We start from the raw sequence: 27,349 nt of genomic DNA, 5'->3' as shown, positions 1-27,349 counted from the left end.
ATGCCCTATTTTTAAACTGCACATTTCAAGAAATTTGACAATACGTTGCTAGCCTGAAAGCTAAAAACAGGCTGATGCATACACTTGCAATCAATTCAATGAAAAAATGAACAAAATTAGTTGGACTGTTTAGCGAATTCATATTCAGTTTTGTTCCTTTGTTTTTGATGAACTTAACATTGTCAATTTGTGGCTTGTTTATGGTGTACTGACTATCTTTAAGCCTTATCTGAAAAGTAAAATCAGTGATTTAAACAAAAAGATAAACAGTTCCCAAGGATAACTTTGAGGAAAATCGGCTGCAGATAAACCCTTAGCGATGCCTGCCATCAATCTAACTCTGAATAAGAGATCATTTCAGTTGAAAAATTATTTTATTTTACTTTGAAATTTCTTTGGTATTGGCAATTGTTCTTGGTAATCTTGAAGTAAATATATTAACTGGAAAACTAATAAGATTCTTAGTCATTTTTAAATTTGCTTGCTCTAATTCACAGGAGTATAGCACAACAGCTTATATTGGCAGTACTAGACACACAGCAGAAAAAGAACCTGGACACATACTAGTCCATCACAGGGTCCACTCATGAACACACCCACACTCTCACTGGACCCATTTATCCAAACCTGCAAGGTTTTTGAGGATGTGTGAAAAAAACTGAAATACCCCAAAGAAACACACAGCAACAGAGGGAGAACCAGCAAACTCCACGCAAACAATTGGGTGCTGGATTTAAACCCACTGGAACTATAAAATGACAGTGCTAATCTATTGTGCACTACTGTGCCACCTAAGCTAAGAATATGTTAACTATATTTTAAATACATATCTAAAATTTCTTCAATTCACCCTTAAAACTTTATGTTGACCATTGAACTGTTTTAAAGCTGCCAAAAATTATACTTTTAGAGGAAAAACAGCATATTTTATTTTGCACTAACAAAATACCCGCGCTTCGCAGTGGAGAAGTAGTGTGTTAAAGAAGTTATGAAAAAGAAAAGGAAACATTTTAAAAATAATGTAACATGATTGTCAATGTAATTGTTTTGTGACTGTTATGAGTGTTGCTGTCATCAAGGATTTGATTATCATTATTTCTTTCAATCAGGTTTGTATTTGGAGGATGTGTTATGTTCAAGTTACATTCCGTGTTAGTCAACCGCTGTAAAGATAACAAGTTTCATTCATCGAAGTGTTCACTACTAAGTTAATTTAAACTTAAGCTTTCCACCTTGCTTTCCTATTGATATGTGTACAAAGGCTTGTTCCGCTTCAGAGGGTTGTTCATTTCTTACTGCATCAATAAACAGCTTGTCTTCCTCTTTATCTGAGACATCACACACTGCATGCACGGGTTTTCCTTTCCCAGTCCTGCAAACTTTAGTAAAGTGGTTCAATTTACTTCATTTTTTACACTGTCTTCCTTTAGCTGGACATTGACTTTTTCCACCATGTACTTTGTTTCCGCAGTAGCTGCACTTATGAATATGCTTGTATGCGTCACTCGCTTCATATTCTTTTGCTGCCTTCTCAATTGTGTAATTGTGTAATTTTGTGTTCAACGCTATTTGGAGCTCTTGCTTGTTGTCTGTGTACTGCATTCACAGTCAGTTCACGTGAGCCGCTCGGAGTACATGCATCAAAGGTTCTCAGCTGTGCTTGTGCTGTCTCGTGCGATCTTGTGATGTCCACGGCTTTATTTAATGTTAGCTCAGACCCGGCACTTAAAAGTTTCTCTCGCACTTTTGCTGAGTTTGTGCCAAACACTATTTTATTCCTGACCATCTCATCTTCATTTGCATAAGCACAGTTCTTCACCAGCAATTTTAACTCCGTTACAAAGTGATCAAAAGTCTTGTTTATACCCTGCGTCTTCTCATTAAACTTGTATCTCGCGAATATCGTATTCGTCTTAGGCATGACAAACGCCTCAAAACGGTCATAATAAGTTTTCAGTACTATGGCTTCCACCTGGGTGAGATGTGGGTTCCTCCGTGTGTTAAAAATGTCTCTTCCTTTTTCCCCAGTCCACAGGAGCAGGTAGCTGCATTTCTCACTCTCATCTTTGCCTTTTAGCAGGCCAGAAAACATCAGCTCCATGTGCTGTTGGAACTTTTTCCATTCTCCCAGCAGGTTAAGAGAATCCCAGTCAATTCGTGGCCAGGGAACTCCAACAAAATCCATGGCTGTCCTCTATTCTGACACTATGTCTTGTTTTTACAAATTGTGAAAAATAAAATAATGTTGAGACTTTCTTTTAAAGTATGCAGGGGAACTTTATTCATTACAGCTCCTACATTCACGGCATCCGTGCTCTAAATTAACTTCCATAACAATAACCTTGAGGTCCCTTTATCTGGTGCCTTCCTGATGACATAGGTGCCTAAACCATGCCTGATAATAATACATTTCAATGACATATAAATATTACAGTGATCACTTCAATAGACATATCACCACCCAAATCATTACTCGTAAATTTAAGATGTTTAACAGGCATTCCCAGTATTAACTTTTTGATTTGCCTGCGAATATTTAGTGGCAGCGTGCCTATGAACTTGTGGATTAGCCCGCGAGTATTTATTTTCAGTGTTGTTTGCCAGCGTGTCTGCTCTGCTCGTTTAAGCATTTAAATCTATATAAGGCAGGCTGCCAACTACGTGGGAGGCATGGGGATGTGAGACGCAATATAGGCAGGCAGCAAACTACGTGGGAGGCCGGATGACGCAGGACGCAACATGCAACCCCCAACCCCACCTCACAGGGCGAACGAGCTGCAGGCTATGGACGTATTTATGTACGTAAGTAGGATTCAGTTATGATTGTTACGTGTAGAATTTAAAAATGAAACCTGCTTAACTTTTGTAAGTAACTTGTAAGGAATGAGCCTGACAAATTTCAGCCTTCTACCTACATGGGAAGTTGGAGAATTAGTGATGAGTGAGTCAGTCAGTGAGGGCTTTACCTTTTATTAGTATAGATTCCCTAGAATCTATATATATAATTCATTAAGGCAAGACAACCATGAAAAGCACGCCGGAAGGGGCGTGGATTCACTAAGCTGCCAAGTGAGACACCTATGGCGCACACAGGAAGGAGCCACGCCCACCAACTCCAAGACCATTGGATACGACGACAACTCGCAGGGCCACGCCCACCAACTCGGACCTTAGCGACACAGAAAAAATGGCGTCATTTATGTTCGTCTGTCATAGAGGCCACATGCAGTGCAGGTCAGGTTAATGTCATGTACCTCCGAGCTAAGTTGACTGTTCATAGAGGCATGTTTCTCGCGGAGGTGAATCGCCATATGCAGCATGTAAAAGGTTTGCGAGGGTATCCCATGGGATCCCTAAAACAATCCTTTAAAACTGAGGTTAAAACACAATGAAGGAATCAGTCTTTAAAAACCAATAAGCCCTGTGCCTCTGTTTCATTACCGTCTCACCTGCTTCACCAATGCAGTCGAGACGCTCTATCAGCAGCTGACCTTCTCTGTGCCTGACCGGTTCACACAGAGGCAGCGCAAGAGAAAGCCGCGCCAGAGACAGACAGAGGCACACACACAGGCAGCTGGTGGGCGGCTCTCCGTGAGTTTCTTTTGCGAGCGGACACATAACCAGGCAGTGTGTATGCTTCGAGAACGAGGCTGGACGCGGCTTGCGACCAGGCACATGAGCAGGCAGTGTGTATGCTTCGAGTGCGAGGGTGGACGCGACAGGACCATCTAGGAAAAATCATGTCGCGGATGTGATTCGCTGTATGCAGTGTGTAAAACAGTTTGTTTGTCGCAGATGTGAATCGCTGTATGCGCCGTGTAGAACAGTTTGCGAGGGGTGTCCCTGTGTCTTTCCAGAAGTGTTCAACCATCAATAAATAATTATGTGGCGTTTGTTATGCGCGGGTTCACTATTGTGTTGTATTTTGCTCTTTCCAGAGTTCCATCTTTTCATTCACTTACTGTTGTATTCTCACACTAACCTGTTTTAGACAACGTGTCTTTCCAGAAGTGTTTACCATTCAATAAATAATTATGCATGAGATTGAGCGTGTGTCTAGGCGTGGGTAAGCCGTTGAACCCCATTCGGGCTGCAAACCGTGAATTGCCACTAAGTGCGACTCATATGCTCCCACTGTTTTCGTCCCTACCCTTTGTACACATACCCCCCCCCCCACACATTGACTGGTCATAGAGGCATGTTTCTCGCGGAGGTGAATCGCCATATGCAGCGTGTAAAACTGTTTGCGAGGGGTATCCCATGGGATCATTAAAACATTCCATTACAACTGAGGTTAAAACACATTGAAGTGAGCAGTCTTTAAAAAACGAGTTTTTGGTTACGACACACGACCGCGTGCAGCATAGCAAAGTGTCGTACACGCTACATACAGCAATTTGCATCCATGACAAACATGCGTGTTCTTAGATGCTCCTGCACTTTGTAGACACCCCCCTCCCATCTCGCTACGCCGCACGGACGATTGTGTGTTGGTTCGTTCAGTGCATTGTTACAATGTTGCTTTTCTTGCTGATTTATTACATTACCGATTTTGCAAATGTTAAATTTTCTCCCTGTGCTTAAAAATTATTAAAAAACCGGCCTGATTATGCGGCGTATGGTATGCCGCGGGTTGGCTAGTTTTTTATATTACTGTACTGAGACAATTTTTCCTTGGGAAGTCTGTCACTTTAACTAAAATGAGTGTTTCCTTTTGGGGTTGATATAGCTCCCTAAATGGAATAAGTTCTTTTATAATTGCGGCATTTTAAGTAACCGAAAAATATAGAGTTATGATATTAAAAGGCGATACCTCTCCCATAGTTATATGGTGGTAAAAATCACATAAGAAAAAATAACTTAGCTTTCTTTACTGACGATTTACGTGGCATTACAAACGGAGAAAGCCATAGTAGTCTATACCAAGGTGGGAACTTGATGTATACAGTCTGCCATTTTCTGACGCTGCGCTGAAAGGATTTTCGGGACAAATGACGATATCACTCATTCGTCCGTTGGCTTCGAAGTGTTTGGCTGCTGGCCAAGTATTTATATACTGTCTTCTCCACGTGTAGGCCCTCCCTTGGTTTCCAAACAAGGAAAGGATTCAATTTCATCTCTAACATACCGGAATAGTACAATGCCTATTTTCGCAGTTGTCCCCTTCATTCTCCAAAAGCTAGGCTAGCAGTTTCTAAAATGCTGACAGCCCCTGTGTGCTAACTTTGACCTGCACATGTGAGTGAATTTATAAAATAATTTCTTGTACAGAGCACAGTGACATTAAACTTGCATTCTTGTTACAATGAGTAAAAATATTTGCATGCGAAGTTAATTTAATATTTTGTTACATTTAAATAAGTAGAAATTACAAATTATTTGAAAGGCAGGCTGATAAATGTATGTGCACAAAATCTTATAAGCAGTTTTAAACATCAGAATAAGTTGTGATATTAAAGAATGCCTGAAAAATTACTATCAAAGTGCTAACACTGTGGGTTTTTGACAGCTACTCCCAAAATACTTTCATTTCCCCCACAGAGTCTGAAATTCTACCTTGTGTTAAATTTCCACCCAATTTCAAAACTCTATTTTAAGCACTGGCTAAATTCTTTACCATGGTAAGAAAATTAAAAAGTAAAAATATACATATCCTGGTAATACTGCAGTTCTCCAGAAGAGAACTGACAGGCTCTACCCTGTCAGTAAAGTGGTAATCTGCACATAAAAATAGATTCAATAGTAAAACAGAATGCAGAAGAACCCCCATTTACTATTTCTCTAGGGACCAACTAAAAACGATTAAATAAAGGAAACTGTTGGAGAAAAATGTGTAATGATATGAGAAGAAAAAATGCCAGTAATTAACTGAATAATTTAAATCATTTAATAATTTGGTAAGGCTGCCTCTTTATTTCCTGGTTTTTAGATTTTGAATATCAAGGGAACTGAAACACACTCATTTTAAGAAACAGGATAATACAATTTATTGATAAACACAAATCTTATAGAAATATGATAACTGGATATATATCAACATTGAAGACAGGACACCAGACAGTCGAGACAGATAAACATATTAACACAGAACAGACTGGCTATTTAGAGTACTAATCTTATCTTGGTACAAATAAACAGTTTTACAATTCCATGCCATCAAAGATGATGTTCAGTGCTGTGTGGAAATGTTTGTTGTTACTCAGGGTTTAACTGGAAGACTCTTCTTGTGTTAGAATGCACTCTTGGTTTTTGCTAAATGTTTTTTTGTCCATGGTGTGACGTGGAAAGTGTTACTGTTTCTGTCGTAAGAGTGTAGATGCTGAAGTTTCCTTCTTTATTATTATTTATTTCTTGTATTAAGAATTTGTTCGTTTTCACATACCCCTTGGGGTCAGAGCGCAGGGTCAGCCATTGTACAATGCCCCTGAAGCAATTACAGGTTAAGGGTCTTGCTCGAGGGCCCAGCAAAGTAGGATCTCTTTTGGCAGTGACAGAGATTCAAACCAGCAACCTTCTGGATACCAGCACAGATCCTTAGCCTCAGACCCACCACTTCGCCCCTTCTTGAAGTAATGCTGCTTTTCTGACTTTTCAGACAGGGCTCAGTCATTTACAGAGATCTTAGTTTGACAGAGTGTACCTTGGAGCTAATTCAGAGTGTCCAATTCTAAGCCTCTATGGAGTGTAGCTGCCTGTCTAAAGAAAGTTTGTAAGCTTTTAGCTCCATAAAGAGTGGACTGCTTCTGACGGCAAAGAGAGAGGGTTGTCAACTTTCAGCTCTCCACAAAGAGACAGAAGAGATGAATGCATCTAGTTTAAATGGATGGTGTAACCTCTGTTGATGAGATCAAAGTCTAAAGTCTAGATTAGTATTATTCCTTTTCCTGTTATGCATTTTTATGAAAGATGTTGTATTGTTTATAGCTTTGTTGAAACAAAAGAGCCTGAAACCTAACTGTAGAACAAGCGTACAACCTTGCATTTGATATTTGAAAGCAAAATAAGGCTATTTTCACACTACAGCTCAATTTCCAATTTTCCACTCATATATTACACTGATCCAATGCCTTCTGTAACAGAATAAGATGCTTCTCGCACCCTTGTACCCTCAGACTATACGTCAGACACCAGGTAAAATCCAATGATGATATTTTATTATAATAATAAAGTGCACAAAGCACGCTCCTCTCCACAATTCTTCAATAAACAATAAATCACAAATACAATAAACCAATCCTCCACTCCCAGACGCTTAGCCACCCTGCCTCCCAACTCAGCTCATCGTCTGGGAGCTCCCACAGTCCTTTTATATTCCCTGACCCGGAGGTGTTCCTTCCCAACAGTCCACAAGTCCTTATTCCTTCCGGGTCAGGGTAAATAATGTTTTTTCTCACCCCGGAAGCCCGTCGCTCTTCCTATGACGAACTTCCGGGTCATAGGGCATGAAGAACTCTTTGGTCCTCCCTGCAGCACCCTCTCGTGGCCCCCATGTCATCCAGCAGGGCGGTGCATAAAAACTACATGGTCCATAATGCCCTGCTGGTCTTCTGGGGACCTCCATGCTGCAAGGAGGGCTCCACCTGGCGGCTTGGGGGTATTGGCCGGGGTACATGGCCGGCCATATCTTACACTTCAGAGAAGAGTGATTAGTACATTTGCAAACTTTGTTTTCTATCCAAACATTTTGTTCCTACCAGTCCTGATTCTTTTCTTGAGTCCACAGCTACGATTCCTTGTTTTCTCTTTCTCTTGCTTGTCATCATGAGCTAAATAGCTTGCAGACCTGAAAAGCAGCAACCAGCATCTGTCAATTACTGTATAAACATCTTCACAAATGAAGACTTAAGAGAAATATTAATTTGCAGGAGTTTAAATTTAATTTTGCCTCGCAGTTAGGAGACCTGGGTTCACTTCCCAGGTCCTCCTTGCGTGGAGTTTTTTGTTCTCCCCGTGTCTACGTGGGTTACCTCCGGGTGCTCTGGTTTCCTCCCACAGTCCAAAGACATGCAGGTTAGGTGCATTGGGGATCCTAAATTGTCCCTACTCTGTGCTTGGTGTGTGGGTGTGGGTGTGTGTGCGCCCTGCGGTGGATGAATGGATAGATGGATAAATTGAATTTTATTATATATATAAGTGCACCTTTACTTTTCCTAATACAGTACCTCTTTCTTGACCATTCTACTACTAAAATAACTATTACAGATCAGTTGTTTCATTTTCCAGTAATAGTATTCTTTAACTGACATTTAGCATACCTATTGTACTTTAAAAATGTTGTTCTCAAGTCCTCAGAAGTCTTATGGTTAATCCTGGCATTAATAATCTTATACATGTTACCTAGGTCCATTTTTTTCTATTGCAACTTCCATCTGTGGTTCTTATTCATCCACTGTGGCTTCTCTTAAACTCCCTGCTGTTTAAAAATTTAGTATGAACTTCTCCTGCATTGTATATGTAAGAGCCATTTTCCTAGTTCTATAAAATGTATGAATATTTATTAGATGATAATGCATAAAATATGGGAAGTTCCTAAAACCCCCGTGAATAGAATTGAGTTGGTATTTTCCTGTCATCTCTTAACAGTTTTTGAGTAAACAATGTTCTTTAGTAAGTGTTTTGCCTTGCCTTGTGTAAGGTACAGAGGCATACGGTTTTTTAACCGTGTCCTTGAAAGAATTCGTTTTATGCTCGCGTTCGTGCTTATGCACGGTACTGAGCTTGGCGCATATCTAAATGCCAACGGCCTAAGGGACTTTTGAGTGTAAAGTAACTCGTAAATCAAAAAGATCTAAGTTTTGAACCGTATGTTTAAAGCATACAGAAGAAGAAATAAATAACCTTTAAGTACAGAAGTAACCAAAGCTTCATAAGAAAAACTAAGTTTATAGCAGATACATTTTTCCCTTTTTTTGCCTTTATTCTTTGTGTGTAACTATTTTTCTTTTTATTCTTGTATGGATTATTTGCCTTTAACTTTCACTAAATATTTTTAAAACGAACTTTTGGACTGAGAGATTTCTTTGACACGCGTCTTACCCGTGCCTGACTTCACCTTACGCAAAGCGGCTACAGTATATAATATACAAATATCTACTCCTCACCCTCTAAGTCAACCCAGCACTTAAATATTTGGCCACTTTTCTCTCTTTCACCACATTTGTTCAAAATTTGCCTTAATAAAGTTTTGAATGTATGTTTAGCTTTAATATAGAAATGCTGCCAAACACAGTAACACTTGTTTATGAATGTGGGAGAAAAATAAGCCATGATATTTAATTTAAGAAAAGGAGGTCTTTATTATCATTAATACTGCTCTAGAACTTTAACATTAAAATCCTGAACACCCAACTAACACAGTGTGCACTCTAAATAGTTTGCAAATCATCACCCCTTCTCTTAAAAATGTCATAAATCAATCCAAAAACTCCTTAGTTTATATCAAACAAGAGTTAGGTCATGTCTGGTGCCTTTTTGGTGACCCTTAGTAAGCAAACATATTATCAGCTTTATTGCTTACAGAGGTCAATAATTTTCTTATCATTAAGAACCTATCTTTACACTACAAAGATACCCCTTTACCATAAACAGGACATAAGTTGCATCACTCTCACATAACACTAATGACTGCCTGTCTAAATATTTTATGGGTGTCTTAAGTACCTATAAAGATACAGATTTGGTTAAAACTTAAAGAAAATAACTAGTATGAAACTATTTAACATACATGAAACACAGTTGATTACGTATTGTTAAAAAACAAAATATATTATCCTAGTAATAAGATTTAATGTTAACAGAGCAGAATGCAAATCCTGAATAGAGACATATAGCCACAAAAATACAATACAAATTGAGCATTGTGAACGGTACCCGGGCACAGACAGGCGGACATGTTGTTGTAAAACCACCACACGTTTATTTACAATCTATTTACAATATATCGGTCACCAAGACCCCAAACAATGGTCACAAAGACCCAGTCACGTGCACAAACCCCAAACTCCCAATGTCCTGGCCACAATGCCTTTCTTGGGCGCCCCACTCTCCACTGCTTCGTCCTCCTTCCACCCACTCCAGCCCTGAATGACGGAGACGGCCCCTTTATGGAGGACCCGGATGAGCCCCAGGTGTTCCCGGCAATCTTCTGGCCACGCCCCAGCGGGGCGGAAGTGTCGGCTGTCCTCCCGGCTGCTCCCGGGCACCGCCCAAGTCTTCCCCAGCACTTCCTGGTGTGGCAGGAGTGCTGGGGAAACAAATCCCCAAGGCATGGGGGCGCCTCCTGGCGGTGGCCACGGGCCCCTACAGGGAAGAGCTTCCAAGCCCTTGACCCGTGGCTCCCAAACAACCCGGAAGGCACCCACGTGATCCAGGCGGGCTCTGACCCTCTTCCGGTCCCTCCTGGCGCCCCGCCGGGTCATAGCCCCTGGCATCCCTGACAGTGCCCCACAGCCAGCGAAGACCACTCGTGGGTAAGAGCGACCCCCCCGAGGGCAGCAGAGCTCAAACGGGCCCCACTCGAGGATAGCCGGGTCCGGCCCGCACTCCTAGCAGGGACAGGGGCGGAGACACAATCCAGACACCAACCCATGGTGCATCCCTGTGCCTCGCACAGGTTGTGCTCCCCTTTACCGCACCCCGGGCCTCCTCGGTAGGCACCCCCTCCGGGACCTCCACGCCTTTGTTCTGAGCCACTCGTTCCCCCGTTGGCTCCTCCAGCTGCGAGCGCACCTGCGCACCGACAGAGAGATCCTTCTGCAGACGGCCCGACATCAGAGGGCTGTTCCGCCGAAGGGTTCCTTCAACTCGCCCGGGTCCGCCCCTACAAAGAGAACACAGGGCAGAACCGCTGCCAAAGCACCCAGCTCGTGCCACGCACGGGCAGCGTTCCCCTCCAACCGCACCCCGCACTTGCCTGATCGGCACCCTCTCCGCGGCTTCCGTGTCCCTCTCGACGATGGAGTCGCCGGCACCGCCCGCTCTCTCTCCGCCCGGCCTCAGGGATTCCTCTGCTCTCCCAGAGGGCAGCCAGCCACACGCTGCACCCAGCAACGCTCTCACCTTATCGGAGGAATCGGCACCCAGCCCTTTATTCCTCCCTTCACTCTGGGACGCCCTGACGGTTTGAGACTCCTTATGGAATAAAAGGCGCCTCTGTCCCGTCTGCGTCCCTATAGTGCGGCGCAAGACCGCAGCCAACTCGGGCGGGGCGCTAGGACCGGGCACTTAGCAGCCCGTGTCCCTTCAGCGCCCTCACGGACTCCCCTCGCCCGCGCATGCAGTCCGCGGCCGCACCTCCTGTCGGAGGGCTGCTTACTCGAACTGATCATTGTCTTCACAGCCTTTTCAGCAGCCCTCCCATATGCTTTACGGAGTCGGCTGTACTCACCGTCTCCGCTGTACCTCTCGGCTGGAGATTCCAGCGTCGCGCCGTCCGTTGTCGATAGTAACGTTCTCAGCGCCCGCGGCTTCTTCTCCAGTACCAGCACCTCAGCCCGGAGGGCACATAGCACCTGTAACACACGCTGCCCGGCGGGCTGAAGGGACGCTCCAGCTCCGCCAAAGCAGCCGGCAAAGACAGGAAGTTAACCGACGCGGAGCCTACCTGACTGTCGGCCTCCGACGCCGGCCACTTCCTGTGGGCCTTCTCCTCCCGCCCAATCGGGTCTCCCCTGCCCGTGATGGACATTCCTGGTCCCGCCTCTCTACAGTCATCGGCGGGCACACAAGACACACCGCCCAATCGCGTGCCTGTCAGGGGAGGGACTTCCGTCGCGCCATCTTGGCTCCCTTTCTGCGGCGGCGGCGTGCTTGCCGGCAGCCTTGCTGTTGCCAGCGCCTCTCGAGCTGCAGCGTCTCCTCCTTCGCAGCCCTCGCGGCTGCCGCTGTGCTGCCGGAGCCCGCAAACCAGCATGCCCGCCACTGACGCGGATCCTGGAGGTCCCTGCCTGGAAAAAAAAACACGCCCGCCCCCAAGGGCCGGCTGCCGATAGGCAGGGAACTCACCTCCCAGGTCCCGCCATACCGAGGAAACGCCCTCGGCGTGGCCTCTCTGGACGCCATGCCGCCCCGGCGCCCAGCAACGCGCTGCCGGAGACCGCTGCACTCTTCCAATGCACGCCGCCCGCCCGCTTCAGGGAATAACGGCCCTCCGCGGATCCCTGGCGGTCCGTGGGGTTCTTTACCCTGGGCTGTGTGCACGCAGCACCGTACGTGGGTGGGGTCCCCTGCTGCACCGGGCCGTCCACAACAATATTTTTTTGTACAGGTCTCCGCCTTGTAACAGGCGGAGCATCCTGCCGACTACGCCAGATGTGAACGGTACCCGGGCACAGACAGGCGGACATGTTGTTGACACCACCACACGCTTATTTACAATCTATTTACAATATTGGGTCACCAAGACCCCAAACAATGGTCACAAAGACCCAGTCACGTGCACAAACCCCAAACTCCCAATGTCCTGGCCACAATGCCTTTCTTCGGGCCGCCTCCACTCTCCACTGCTTCGTCCTCCTTCCACCCGACTCCAGCTCTGAATGACGGGAGACGGCCCCTTTTATGGAGGACCCGGATGAGCCCCAGGTGTTCCCGGCATCTTCTGGCCACGCCCCAGCGTGGCGGAAGTGTCGGCTGTCCTCCCGCTGCTCCCGGGCACCGCCCAAGTCTTCCCCAGCACTTCCTGGTGTGGCAGGAGTGCTGGGGAAACAATCCCAAGGCATTGGGGCGCCTCCTGGCGGTGGCCACGGGCCCCTACAGGGAAGAGCTTCCAAGCCCTTGACCCGTGGCTCCCAAAACAACCCGGAAGGCGCACCCCACGTGATCCAGGCCGGGCTCTGACCCTCTTCCGGTCCCTCCTGGCGTCCCGGCCGGGTCATAGCCCCTGGCATCCCTGACAGCATATATTCCACATTAAAATATATTTATGTACTTCTACTCCCTAAATTCAATCTTGAGTTTTTACAGAATAAAACATGAAAGTCTTTTAGCATATTGAGTTAAAGAAAGTCACTGACTGTATCTATAAAATCCTCTTCCTGTAATCCTTAATATTTAAAGTCCTCCATTATTATAATGGGCAGCACGGTGGTGGAGTAGTAATGCTGTTGCTTCGTTGTAAGGAAACAATGTCCTTCCTGTGTGGAGTTTGTAACCTCTCCCTGTGTCTGCATAGGTTTCCTCCGGGTTCATCCCACAGTACAAAGACCTGCAGGTTAGGTAGATTTGCAATACTAAATTGGCCCTAGTGTGCGGTTGGGATGTGTGTGTCTCTGTGTGTTCGCCCTGTGATGGACCGTCACCATGTCAAGGGTTTATTCCTGTTTTGTGCCCTATTCTATCTGGGATAGGCTCCAGCCCACCCCAAATCCGACCCTGTTCAGGTACCCAAATGTCTATACATCTAAAAGTATACATTTCTACCTTAAGGTTTAAACCACACATTAAACATAATCTTCCCAGTCTAGCCCAGAATGGCACATTACAAAGGCAGAACTGCAGAGACTAACACCTTGTCAGTTGTGTTCCTCAGCTTTGTACTTACTTCCTTAAATTTTGGATCTCCTAACTGTTTACCAGAAGGACAATATAAGAAATCCAATGACTAATCTTTGTGTTGGTTCCTTTCATAGCTACCATACTATAATTACTTCCCAGTTACTGTCAAGCTCCTTGAATTCTGGAAAATCGTTGGACACTGGTACGCCTTTTACCTCACCTTTGTCTCCAACCAGTACTTACTTATGTCTACCTCTCTAATCTCTCTAATCTAGTCCAGTGAGGTGGGATTGAATATACAGTACAAAGTCTCTGTACATTGCTACAACAATTATAGTTTGTATTTTTAAAAACACATCTATTTAAAAAGATGTGTTTGGTGTGACCATTAAACTCTGATAATCACATATGGCATAATCTATTTAAAAATAACCATCTGAGGAAAAAAATGTATTTTATTAAAACCTTTTCAAAATAAAAATAACTGATTTTAAAACAGCCTTGTCACAGCTCTATGTTTTACATAATTTCCCATGTAGCTGTGGACTAGGAGCAACAGTGTCAATCAAGCAATGAATTTAATATGCAACTTCTGATTAACTGTTTAAATATTGGGAGATTAAAATGAATCATGGTTAATTTGCATGGACATTTTTAAATTACCTTATATATACTACATTTTTATTCCTTTACTGTGTCTATACACATTTATGCTGTCTAAAGATCACCTGCATAAAATTACTTTCCAATTTAAGAACCAGCAAAACGATTGAGTTGTGCCTGAAATTAACTCAATATGCTCTGGTAATCCAACACATGCATTATTAACACAGTGCGTACAGCAGTAAACTGATAGAGTTGTGCTGTATCCAATGCGTGGGCCAACTAACCAACACTAACCAAAACTAACCAAAAGGTGTATATTCCAATAAAACAATAGAGTTGTATTGAACTAAAACCAATATATGCACCAAATTCCAAAATGCACCAGAAAATTGATCTAGTTGTGCTGAATCCAAAGTGTGTACCAGCAATCCAACAGAGTTGTAGTGAAGTTAAACCCATATGTGCGCAAACAAACCAATAGAGTCATACTAAAATCATACTGATCTTTTCCTTATCAGATATGAATCTCTATGAATGACTCATGAATTTTATGATGTTTGTGGAAGTTCGAGCAGTATTCTTTATGTATGCTATGATGATGTGGTGAACCCACCCTTATTTAATGTAATGAGGAAGTACTTTACACTTTATAAACTAAAATGGAGTGTGGTATTTAGTTCTGATCTAAAATGCAATTTGTACTTTTTTGCCTGCTAGGTTAATTTCAGATTTCATATTTAAACAAAAACATTGTAAATCTTTATGTTTATTTATAATAATAGCAAGACTCACCTTTTTGGATGCACTGTAATATACAATATATGAAAGATCTACCTGGTAGTGCTGCTGGGACACATGATTGTAGTCACTGACTAGTTTAGTTCTCCTTTACCTTTAACAGAAGGAAAATTCTATATTGCATAAATGCAAAGAACTGTGGTGGGCTGGTGTCCTGCCCGGAGTTTGTTTCCTGCCTTGCACCCTGTGTTGGCTGGGATTAGCTCCAGCAGATCCCCGTGACCCTGTAGTTAGGATATAGCGGGTTGGAAAATAGATGGATAAATGCAAAGAAAGTATAAAAAAGATCAATGTCTTTACAGCAAGGGAGAATGCTTGATAAAAGAGGGAAGAACAATCCAGCTAATAAGTAAGATGTATAGACTCTATTTTTGTTGTCTTTTAAGAGTGTCAATGCTGTGTATTTGCACAGAAGAGCAGACTTGGGTTTTAAATTAGTTAATATAGGCTACTTGTTGCCACTTCTCAAGACTGGAAACCAATGAAATCTCTTGTTGTCAATGGCTACATTAAGAAAAGACTCCCTGATTCATTGTACTGAAAGCTGTAAACAGAATTTTTTATAGTCCATTCATAGCCTAATGGTTTGATGCAACATGATTTGTTTAGCACTGCATGAAGATTATGCAAATGGTCATATATGAAGGGTACAAGGTTTTAGGGAACAACAGGATTTTTTACCCTTAATAATGACTGCATTATAAGCCAACCTAGGCTTCCATTGGCCATTTTCTTTGAACTATGTGCTTAATTACTCCTGAAATTAGAAAGGCTGATTGCCTGAAATTGGCTTATGCTTGTTCACATTCTCTTTTGCGCTCAGTTGTGAAGTGCACCATGGAGCTTCTCAAATGCAGTTGGCAGTGCCTGAATGTGTCAGGTTACCCTAAGAGCCAACGAAGGTCTACAACATTGTGATTGCATGTGCTGTGCTACATAACATGTAACATTATAATAATCTTCCACCCAAGACCTTATTGATAATGAGCCAGATGAACCCCCTTCCTACCCACCTACTAAGAACTGTATATTGCACTAGTGTAGTTAATTCACTCGAATGCATGCATTAAGTGTTTTAATTGATTCCTCTGCAGCACTCTCATCTGCTACATTTGTGTGATTTGGCATAATGCTGCTCCACTTACATATGTCATTCGCAGATCGAAATTAGAGAGCTCAGATGTACTTTTTCCCCTTCCTGTTGTAATCACAGTCTGCCTGTGTTGAGTAATCTACTTCTTCACCTCTTCCTTGAAGTCATTCCTTATTATTTTTATTACTATAATTACTATTATTATTATTTATTTCAGGCATGGTGTGGCCAGTAGAGTTCACTGCATTCATGGCGACAGTAACATGCTGCCATTCAGCAAGTTTGTGCATGTTGATAACACCTGTGGTTAGGTCATCAAATGCAAGTTCTTTGTGTGCCTCTGCTTCAAAGATGAGAACTTCTGTCTCTCATTCTTTAAAGTCTTTGTCTTTGCCTCTCATATCTTGTCGTCATTGTCTGAAGTTACAGGTAAATGTGTTCATTATAATTGTACATGGATGATTAGCATGTATCATATATGGTTGTTTCAAAGTTCATGTGCACATATTTACAAGATGATTGTGGCTTATAAAGGGTAAATTGTGTACAAATGTGTCTACATCAGATTTCATAATTTAAATTGTTCACTTGCTATCTAGGAAAAGATGTTCATGTAAGTGACTGAGCAAATAATATAATGGAGGCATGTGCAATCAAGTTGAATAACCCCAAAATATATAAGGGGAAGTTTGTATCTTTCATTTATATTAGATAGCAGCCTTTAGTTTTACACTGTGGTCAAAAGGAGAAATGTACTAGCCCAATAATAACTGCCTTAAAATATTTATGAAATATTTATTATAGATAGATAGTGTGACAAAAAGGTGCAATATGAGCGCCGACGCTACACAGACAGACACGGGAGGCACACTGATAAAACAAATAAATGTTTAATTTCTATTTCTTCGCCTGTGGGCAACATCTTCCCCGTTCCTACAGGCACAACACAGTCCCCACAAGCACAACTCCACAAAATACTTTTATGTCTCTTATTCTTCCTCCAATCTTCCTCCATAAGCTTTGTCCTCCTCCTCCCGACTCTGGCCTCCAGAGTAGTGGCTGCTGGCTCCTTTTATAATACACCCAGAAGTGCTCCAGGTGCTTGATGACTTCATTTCCGGCAGCATTTCCGGGTGTGGTGGAAGGACTGCCCATAAGGGCTCAGCAACTCCAGCTGCAGCACCCCCTGGCGGCGCCTGCGGATCCCAACAGGGCTGCACCAAACTCTAACTCCCATGAAGCCCTGCGGGACTCCGAGGCACCACTGCAACCCAAGGGGGTTGCCATCTAGCTTCCCGGGGGATATAATGCACTAGCCACGCTTGCTGTCCTGGTCCTCTCAGCATGGAGGTGTCCCAGGTGGGTAAGGGAAATAGATAGAGTAAATTCTTAATAAAATATGTTTCCATTCTAAATAAAAGTTTGTCTCTATTTACATGTCAGTCAACTCCTGTTACAGTACATGATGGTACCTTTATACAACCTTTATTACTGGCATGGAGTGTAATTGTTGATTTTATTGAACAAATTATGCAACATTTACACATATGTTTATGTAATTTGGTGTTTAATTCTTATTGTATTGTAGTATTATTTTATTCACAAATATTTGTGTGAATGTGCGCGCAGTGAAATGTTCTTCATAATGTGAATAAAAACAGTTTACTGGATTGGAGACATTGGTGTTTACTGTTACTAACATGCATGAATTTTTAAGCTGAATTATTATTATTGAATTATTATTATTTTGTCAACTTTTTTGAACAGACAACCATCAACATGTATTCATTAGTACAGATTTTTACTGGCATTTGTTTTAAGTTTGGATACTTTTAGAATTAACAGAATTTGTTCTGCAGTAGAATGTAATTTAGGGTGTCATCTGAATTGTAAAGAAATCTTTTTTGAGGTAAAACAAAACATATATATATATATGTGAACGGTACCCGGGCACAGACAGGCGGACATGTTGTTATGACACCACCACACGTTTATTTACAAACTATTTACAATATATCGGTCACCAAGACCCCAAACAATGGTCACAAAGACCCAGTCACGTGCACAAACCCCAAACTCCCAATGTCCTGGCCACAATGCCTTTCTTCGGGCCGCCTCCACTCTCCACTGCTTCGTCCTACCTCCACCCGACTCCAGCCCTGAATGACGGAGACGGCCCCTTTATGGAGGACCGGATGAGCCCCAGGTGTTCCCGGCAATCTTCTGGCCACGAGCGTGGCGGAAGTGTCGGCTGTCCTCCCGCTGCTCCCGGCACCGTCCCAAGTCTTCCCCAGCACTTCCTGGTGTGGCAGGAGTGCTGGGGAACAAATCCCAAGGCATTGGGGCGCCTCCTGGCGGTGGCCACGGGCCCCTACAGGGAAGAGCTTCCAAGCCCTTGACCCGTGGCTCCCAAAACAACCCGGAAGGCGCACCCCACGTGATCCAGGCCGGGCTCTGACCCTCTTCCGGTCCCTCCTGGCGTCCCGGCCGGGTCATAGCCCTGGCATCCCTGACAATATATGTATGTATTTATATATATATATTGTATAAAAAGTGTATTTTACTTTTGTATCTGCTTTAGGGTTTAAAAGTGACTTTTCTGTATCAGAAAAGAATGTCTGTTTTCAAATTAAAATTAAAATGTTTCCCTTTAATGAATTATTCGATGTAAAAGCTGTTGAACAAAGAAGTGAAATTTTAGTACAGTGTATTTCTTAGACTTGTGTATCATTAACCAACAGGGCCAAGTGAAATGTGTTACTCAGCAGTAGAAAATGAAAATCTTTCAGCTAATAATGTGCCTTGCTTACTAAGTAGCACTTGTTCCTTGTCTCATTTAATTCTGAATAATTTCAAAACACTTTGCATACCTTCTCTGATACTAAAATGAATGTTTTTAGGATGCTTGATTTTAAAATTAATTCTAACTTTAACTTGTGATTTTTAGAATATGGAGTTTACTTCCACTGTGGTCTGTTTTTTACTTTACTAAAAGTAAATCATACAGTGTTGAAACAAAACTTATAATATTACCAGACCATTTCTAGATTACTAGAGTATCAGATTTTCCCAACATCAGTCTTTTCATTAATGTTGAGAAAACCTTTGCTTTTAACTGTATTTCAGTAACCAGTACTGCAGATCCTATAAGGCTACATCTATACAGGATATTAATACTGAACGCAGTGTAAATGAAAGAATCATTGTTCCATTTACACACCCAAAATACTGTATATTTTTTAAAATTTAATATAGTTAAAATGCAAAGGGGTGGTAGTGTATTACAATGGCAGTGTTTTGCCTTACGGATATCACATCTTATTTTTTTATCTTGTCTTGTTGTTTGTGTAGAGATTGTTTGCTCTCCCCATTTCTCTGTGTTTTTTTTTCTCCAGTTTTACTCCCACACCCTCACACATGTCCAGGTTACTTTATTTAGCGATTTTCTATAAGTGAAATAGTACAGTGAAATAAAAAATAAGGTCCATTCATTTATCCATTTTCCAACCTGCCTTTCAGTTCACAGCTGCTGGACCCCACGACCTTGCCCAACACCCAGTCCATACAAGCATTGAACAGAGTAGGAGCAGGAACACTCCCCTGACAGACCCCAGAATCAACTGGGAAAAACGCAGAGGTTCTTCCCCACTCTGCACAGCACTCACAGTACCAGTGTACCGGCCAGCCATGATATCCAGCAACCTCGAGGGGATCCTGCAAACCCCTTAGGATGTTCCACAGGGCAGCTTGATCAACTGAGTCGAACGCTTTATGAAAATCTACAAAGGCTGCAAAGAAACTCTGCTGATATTCATGTTTGCTATCCATGACTACCCTCAGTGCCAGGATGCGGTCGATGGTAGACTTCTTAGGCATAAAACCAGACTGTCCTGGTCGCTGGTAGGTGAGCAAGTGATCACGGATCCTATTGAGGACAACCCTAGCAAGGATCTTATCCAGCACAGAGAGCAGTGTTATCCCCCTGTAGTTGCTGCAATCCAGGCGATCACCCTTCCCTTTCTAGATAGGGATGACAAGTTCCATTTTCCAGTCAGTTGGGATGATGCCAGTCTTCCAAATGGAAGCAAAGACTGCTTGCAATGCCAGGAGGACAACCTTACCAACACACTGGAGAAGTTCACCCAGGATACCACCGATCCCTGCAGCCTTTCTCCACCTCAGCTGGCCTCAAGAACCATGAACCCAGAGATGTCCAACGTCCTAGTCGGAGGATCAGCTTTGAACAACTGCTCAAAGTAGCCAGCCCAGCGGGTCACAACTCCATTGTCATTTGTAAGTAGCATTCCATCAGCCGCCCTGACTTCGACTCTTTGAGGAACAGATTCGGATGTGCGTAATGCTTATTTGCCCTCAGAGCCCTCGCAGCTGTCCTTCTCAGTTCCCAGTACAGACCAGAGTTGCCATTGAGCTGTGCGCTGCGACTTCTCTCGATGATATCCATGTTGCCCTGCGAGATGAATCACCTCCTTCTGGGAACACCGGTAACACCAACACAACCCTCAGCAACCTTCAGGGTCTTGTCACGGAAGGTCTCCCACATCACATTAGGATCGGCAGTCATACCCAAATCTGCAAATTCCTCACACAAACTTCATGCAAACTCAAACTGCTTAGAAACAGCCTGATCTTGGAGTATGGCCAAGTCCAGACTCATTTTCCTAGTAGGTGGTAACCTACTGGATCCTAAGAGTAGCAACAACAAGTCTGTGGTCAGAATTCACAAACTGGGCACTTCTGTAGACCCTGCAGTTTTGCAAGATCCTCCAGCATCTGCCCACGAGGATGTGACAAATCTCCTTCACCGCACCACCAGTATTGGAGTACCAAGTCCAACAATGCGGTTCTGGGCGCTGGAACCAGGATTCAGTGATTTGCAGCCTCTGACCTTTTGCAAAGTCAAGAAACATGGATCCACTTTCACCATGGACACCAAACCCATTGGGTCTGAGGCAATCCTCATAGCCAGGCCTGTCAGTGCCAGTGGCTGCATTGAAGTCACCCTTGACCAGAGGAGTGTCACCTTGTGGGCACCCATCAACCACCAAGCAAAGCTGTGAATAAAATGTCTCCCTCGCCGAGACATCACTCACCGTGGTCAGTACACACACTGAGACAACAGACAAGGCATCCAGGGAGTGCCGTAATCGGAGTCTCATAATGCGCTCATTGAAAGGAGTGACATTGGACACCATCAGATGAAGCCAATGTGCTACAGCAACAGCTACTCCCCGAATATGACAGCCATCAGACTGCCCAAACCAATAAAAGGTATATCCACCTACAGAAATCTGGCCGGTACCCGGTCTACACACCTCAGAGAGTGTCGCCACTGAAATGCCGAGTTTACGCAGCTCCTCCGACAGCAGAGGAAGATGATCGTCTTGCTGGAGAGACAAGATGTTCCATGCGCCTACCAGTATGGGACACCTCAAATTGGGACCTGAGTGCTGCAGTGCAGCTGGCTACGCCTCAGCACTACACCAGTTCCGATCCCCAACAGATCTGACTCAGTGTCTGCCTGGGGGGTTGTCAACCGGGATCCCGAGTTGTTTCGTTGTGCAGTGGGTGCAGCAACGCACTGTACCAGCGCATGCTCCCCAACTTGACTTGACTTTTCAGTTTATAATTCCAGGGAGCTTGTGCTACTTCTGAGATTCTTACTATCACAAGGCACACTTATTGAAACTGGACTAAATTAGAGTCACTAGTTTATCTCCCATGGCTCTCTTTGTACAGTAATTTTATACATTTATACATTTCATTTCATAGTTTGCTTTTGTGTTATTGAAGGGATACATGCTTCTACAGTCTTGTTAGAAGGTGCAAGTAATGCAAATAATATTAATATAAATAAAACATAGTCTATACAGAAGCATTCCATTCTTGAAACACAACTTTACAGATATAGGAAGCTCTTGTTTCTTACCATATTTAAAAGCTTATATGTTACTTTAAAAAGTGAGTCTAAATAAGTCCTGGTGGCTGAGTCATTCAGTGCACCATACAGGATTGTTTTTGTTTTCAGTAGCTGCTTGGATAGGTTTTAGCTTTTTGCAATGAATGAATGGGGTCATGCAGAAGTAAAAATTCTACTTCTAGATGTATTGCTGCATATATTTTAAATGACTTAATGATTACATATCTGTGGTGGACTGGTGTCCATTTTATGTCTTATGGCTCCTGCTCTTTGTGACCCTGTACCGGTAAAAACAAGGTCATAAAATAAATATATGGAAAGCAGATCCACTTGACTCTGACTTCTTAATTTAACAGTCAGCCATGTATTTTTAAGTTTCTTCTCTTTCTTTCTAATAATGTGTTAATAAACATGATTTTTGTGGACTGTTTACTTCAGGCTGTATGCGTTTACTGTTGCTCTAGGGAAACTTTAAAAAGAAAAGTATATATTAATAAATGAAACTAACAGTGTCTTTTCTTTTTGTATGCTTTTCTTGTTGCTGCTGATGGGGCCTTCATTAGGTAAGTGCTTTTTTGTAAGTAGCATTTCCCACTGAGTGGTGAGGCCAGTCCTTTAAAAAATCATCAAAGCAAAGCAACAGGGATATTATTGATATGACCGCTGTGAAGGCAAAGGAGAAAATGATATACAACAGACATTGTAGTCTGAATAATAGCAGGACTGCATCATTCCAAACGTGGTGAAAAAGGATGTTGTCTCTGGTAGGGTGGGATGATGATAAAGAAGCACCTTTATTCATTATTTAAAAATGAGTAATACGTAAGAGCTATGTCTTTCTGGTCAACCACTTCTGGTATTTTCAGCAGTTTGTTACCTAGGCTGTATGTGCAGTTTTGTAGGTTATAACAGATCAAATGAAAGTATAAATAAAATGTTAACTGCTTTGATTGGAATAAATGCACAAATTCTGCATTGCCTCCCTATAGCATTCAATATATGCTATATAACGAATTTTCTAAAAATGTCAGTTTTTCTATTGTAGTCCTTGTTTAGTAGAAGTAATAAAGTATAAAGTAATTTCCACAGTGTATCTTGTTTGGGTAATTGGATTAGTTTTATATGTAAAGCAGCTGCACATTTTAGGTATGGGCAACTCTTCTTAAATTGCAAATTTAATATAAATCTTTCTTGGGTAAAATGTAGAACCCTACAGGGAATTAAGCTTCCATATTTATCTTGAGTTAATAGAAAAAAAAAACATATCTTTTGCAATATTTTTTTTTTTTTTTGTGGAAAAACACTGCAGATGGCATGTTTTAGAGGGTGCATGTTGTTGATTTTACTTCCACATCAATAACATGGTTCACCTGAAATATCTGAATTTATAATTGGTGTTGTTATTAATCTCCTAGATAAATATATCTCTGAAAAGCATCATGGTGTGTTAAACTTGCTCATTGCTCAGGGCTGTAACTGCATGATTTACTATGCATCAGAAAATAACTCTAAGACTGCAAATTTCTTTAATAGCCACTTGGGGCCTTTCTTTGAGACTATCTGAATTAAATTAGGTAGCAGAAATCTTCACTGCTCCTGCAGGATCATATTTGCGGGAATGTCCCCTAAGGCCACCTGCTTTGCTGTGCTAGTCCTCATAATTGCATTGAGGGCAGATTGTTTCCAGTAGATGCAAAAATGAAGTGGGTAGTAGAGAACTGTTTTGCAATTTACTGTAAAGTAAAATGATCATTAAATATTGGCAAACACTTTTGTGTTGCTGAGAATGTAAAATGTTAAATCAAACTGCTCTCTAATGAAAAAAAAATTACAAAGGCAAGCCTTTGCATAATTAAAGGTATTATGCATAGTAAAATGTATGTATGCTGTTCACATTAGCTTCAGAGTCTTTAGCTGCTGAATGTGGTATTTCTAAATGACATCAGCTAATTAAATTTTTTTTTTCTTCCTCAAGTAAATTTTAAGTTGTTAATAAAGCAGGAACACGCACTGTGTAAAAAATATCAGTTTTAAGATCTGCTTTCGAGACCTTTAGAAAGTACAAGATATGGGGATAATTTAATGATTTCGTAAAGTACAGTAATATAATTGCATGACTGCAAGACTTTCTATAATAGGTTAACCAACCAGCCATAGGTTATGTGTGATACAACTTTACTAAGATTCCTTATTTAAAATGTATTTTATTTATAGGCTAGACTATTACAAATTTATGTACACTACATTTTCTTTTTTTCTTTCTTTCTTTTTTTCTCTTTCTTTCTTTCTACACTAAAATTGAATTCCTTTCTCACATAATGTAATTTCCTTGAAGAGATTAGCCATTAAAATTGCAACTTGATTCTAGGAGTAAAGGTAAAAATGCACATGATCACTAAGAAAACCATAGCACAAGTGAACAAATGATGTGTTTATTGTCACTAGAGCACATTTGAGTGATTTTCTTCTCTTTGACACTGTGTTATTTATAGAAAAAGAAAGTGTGCTTTATCATGAAAGATGCAGGCTTCTACTATATTTGGGGGCTGTACACTATGACTTCTCTGGTAGCCCAAATGAGTTTGGTATAACAAAAGAATTTGAATTTTAAACATAATTTCAGCAAAATTCTCAGTAGTAACACTAAAATATGCATTCACCCTTGCTCAGAGCTTTCTCATTCCATTATAAGGTAATGGTGAGTCAAATCCTAACCTACCCTCATCTGGAGACCCATTACATGGCTTTTTCACATGAACACACATTTTTACTTAATCATGGTGGGTCTGTTTAAACCTGCACCTTGTATGTGGCAATTAAAAAAAAAATAATAATTAATTAAAAAAAAAATAAAGACAGAGGTGGGCATGCACATTACAGACAGTGATGATTCTTGACTACAAATCCAGATCTCTCTTGTGAAAGGCAGCAATAATAGACAATGAGCCTTCATTATACTCCTCCATTGTAATAATTATAAGGAAAATAAATTAAACTAATAAGTAATAAAATCAAACAGGTACTTATTTCATCAGCAGTGCTCATAACATCAGTTGCACTTGATGAATTTCTCAATCGTAGCTCTGCTCACCTCTCCTTCTGGTGTCTCCTTTCAAAATGTTCTCAGTGGTGATTGGCCTACTCATGATGACATACTGTTATTAGCCTTTACATTCTCAGGCACATCATTAATTAATAAACTGCACTCCTGAAGCTTACCCCCCTACAATTAATTATTTTATGCATCCAATTCCAGTCACATGCAAATGCATAATGCATGCAACCTTCAACAGCCTTAGTATACTCCAACATTTCAATATCCTCTTGACACTGTAAGCATTCACTGTTAATTTTCTTGGGTTCAGACTACAGACAAGCAAAATTAACCGTTTCAACACATTTATTATACCTCTAACATTTTTTTGTATTATCTATGATAACCTTCTCTGCCATGCCCCTTAAAATGTACTCCGTGGATGAAAATAATCATAATGGTTACATAGCTAATGTAAGATCTAACTATATTTAATTCAAATGTTTATTTTCCTTATCTTTTTATTAGAAGCTTTTTGTTCACAGTGATGTTCATTGTAATACTGATATATAAAGTATATATTAGAGTATAAAAAAGGGTAAGCATCCAGCTACACCATACAGTCAATAATAATAAATAAGTGCATATTGCAAAAACTATCATTCCTTAACAGTTAATGCAACTTCCAACTGATCTAAAATTCTTGAGTTTAACAGAAGGTGGCACAAAACTAGATATGGCTCTTGTGGCCTGAATGGAAAGGAACTCTTACTCCTCCCGCCCAGAGAGTAGGAGAGAACACTGTTTGTCTACTATATGTATAGGGTCAGAAGTAATCACAGGACCCTTTACTGTTGCCTGTACTACTGAGGGATTGATGATATATTTAATTGATTTTGCTGCTGATCCTAGTATTTTTTGTTGGTAGGTTTTTGTGTACCTCAGATTAAGGGTTTAGACAAAGCTGTAATGTTGACCGTCAAAACTGATTAAATGTAATACTTCAAAAAGACTTTAAAATCTAAATGATACATCAGGATTTTTCTCAGTTTCCATAGAGAAGATACTGCTGAGATTGAGATAATATTAACTTATTATTAAGACTGAAGTTACTAGTCAAGAGCAGTATCTACAAGAGATAGTTACCTCTTTCTAAGTGAGACAGATGACCATGTAATTTATTTTAGAAATTTAGTGATCAATATAGCATATCACTAACGATTCATCATTCTAAAGATCCCTGAAGCCTATTATGCATTATTAAATAGAGGTATGGAAGTGCTGTGATATTCTATTGAACCAAAAACAGAATTATTATCATTCTTATTCATTTATGGGGACATTAAGTTAGGCTGTGCAGTGTTAAAGATATGACTTAAGTATGAAAAAAAAAAACAACCGCCTTAGACAGGACATAGATCAACTAAAAAATAGGCACAATGTAGCAATGACAGAGCAGTGTCATTAGCAACCATGTGTATTTGTGTATGAACTGAAAAGGGTCAGAATGCTCATAGTCCTTCTTTCATACTTAAAATGAAATCTTCCTTTAAAAGCCATTCATGAACCAGCCTATGTGTACAGACTTATTTGTAAATGCTATCAACTAAATAAAGGTTGTCCTTTTAAATGCGAATGAGTGGACCCCTCTCAGTTCCTGAGAAATTTTAAAAATTTCTTATAGTAAGTGATGACTGAACACCACCATAATATCTTTTATTCCATTCTGCATAACAATTAATAAAATGATTATGGAGACCTGAGAAGGTTATAGTATACAGTACAAGTACAGTATGCAACATTCTAAAAGTCCTTGCTGCTTTGTTGAGTATAGTATTATTGATTGTTATTTTATTTTTTCCATCCATCCATTTTCCAACCCGTTGAATCCGAACACAGGGTTACGGGGGTCTGCTGGAGCCAATCCCAGCCAATACAGGGCACAAGGCAGGAACCAATCCCGGGCAGGGCGCCAGCCCATCGCAGGACACACACACAGCACAAGTTAGAACCACCAATCCACCTAACCTGCAGGTCTTTGGAGGAAACCAGAGTACTCAGCAGAAACCCATGCAGACACAGGGAGAACATGCAAACTCCTCGTAGGGAGGACCCGGGAAGTGAACCCGGGTCTCCTAACTGCGAGGCAGCAGCGCTACCACTGCGCCACCGTGCCACCCTTTATAGGTTTTATTAAAATCAAATAACATTCCATACAAATAACTCAAGTTTTACAAAAATAGGGTTGAAACAAATCAACCACCATCAGTGAGAAAGAGAGCTAGGCCAGTAGAGTAAAACTATAAGCCAGTAAAAATAAGTAAATCACAATAGCATTGTACTTAAAAGATTTAATCGTAGGCAAGAAATTGTTATCTACAAAGAA

This window comes from Polypterus senegalus, chromosome 2, assembly GCF_016835505.1.
Source record: "Polypterus senegalus isolate Bchr_013 chromosome 2, ASM1683550v1, whole genome shotgun sequence".
NCBI lineage: Eukaryota > Metazoa > Chordata > Cladistia > Polypteriformes > Polypteridae > Polypterus > Polypterus senegalus.
The sequence above is the reverse complement of the archived record's forward strand: the minus strand, read 5'-3'. Positions refer to the sequence as shown.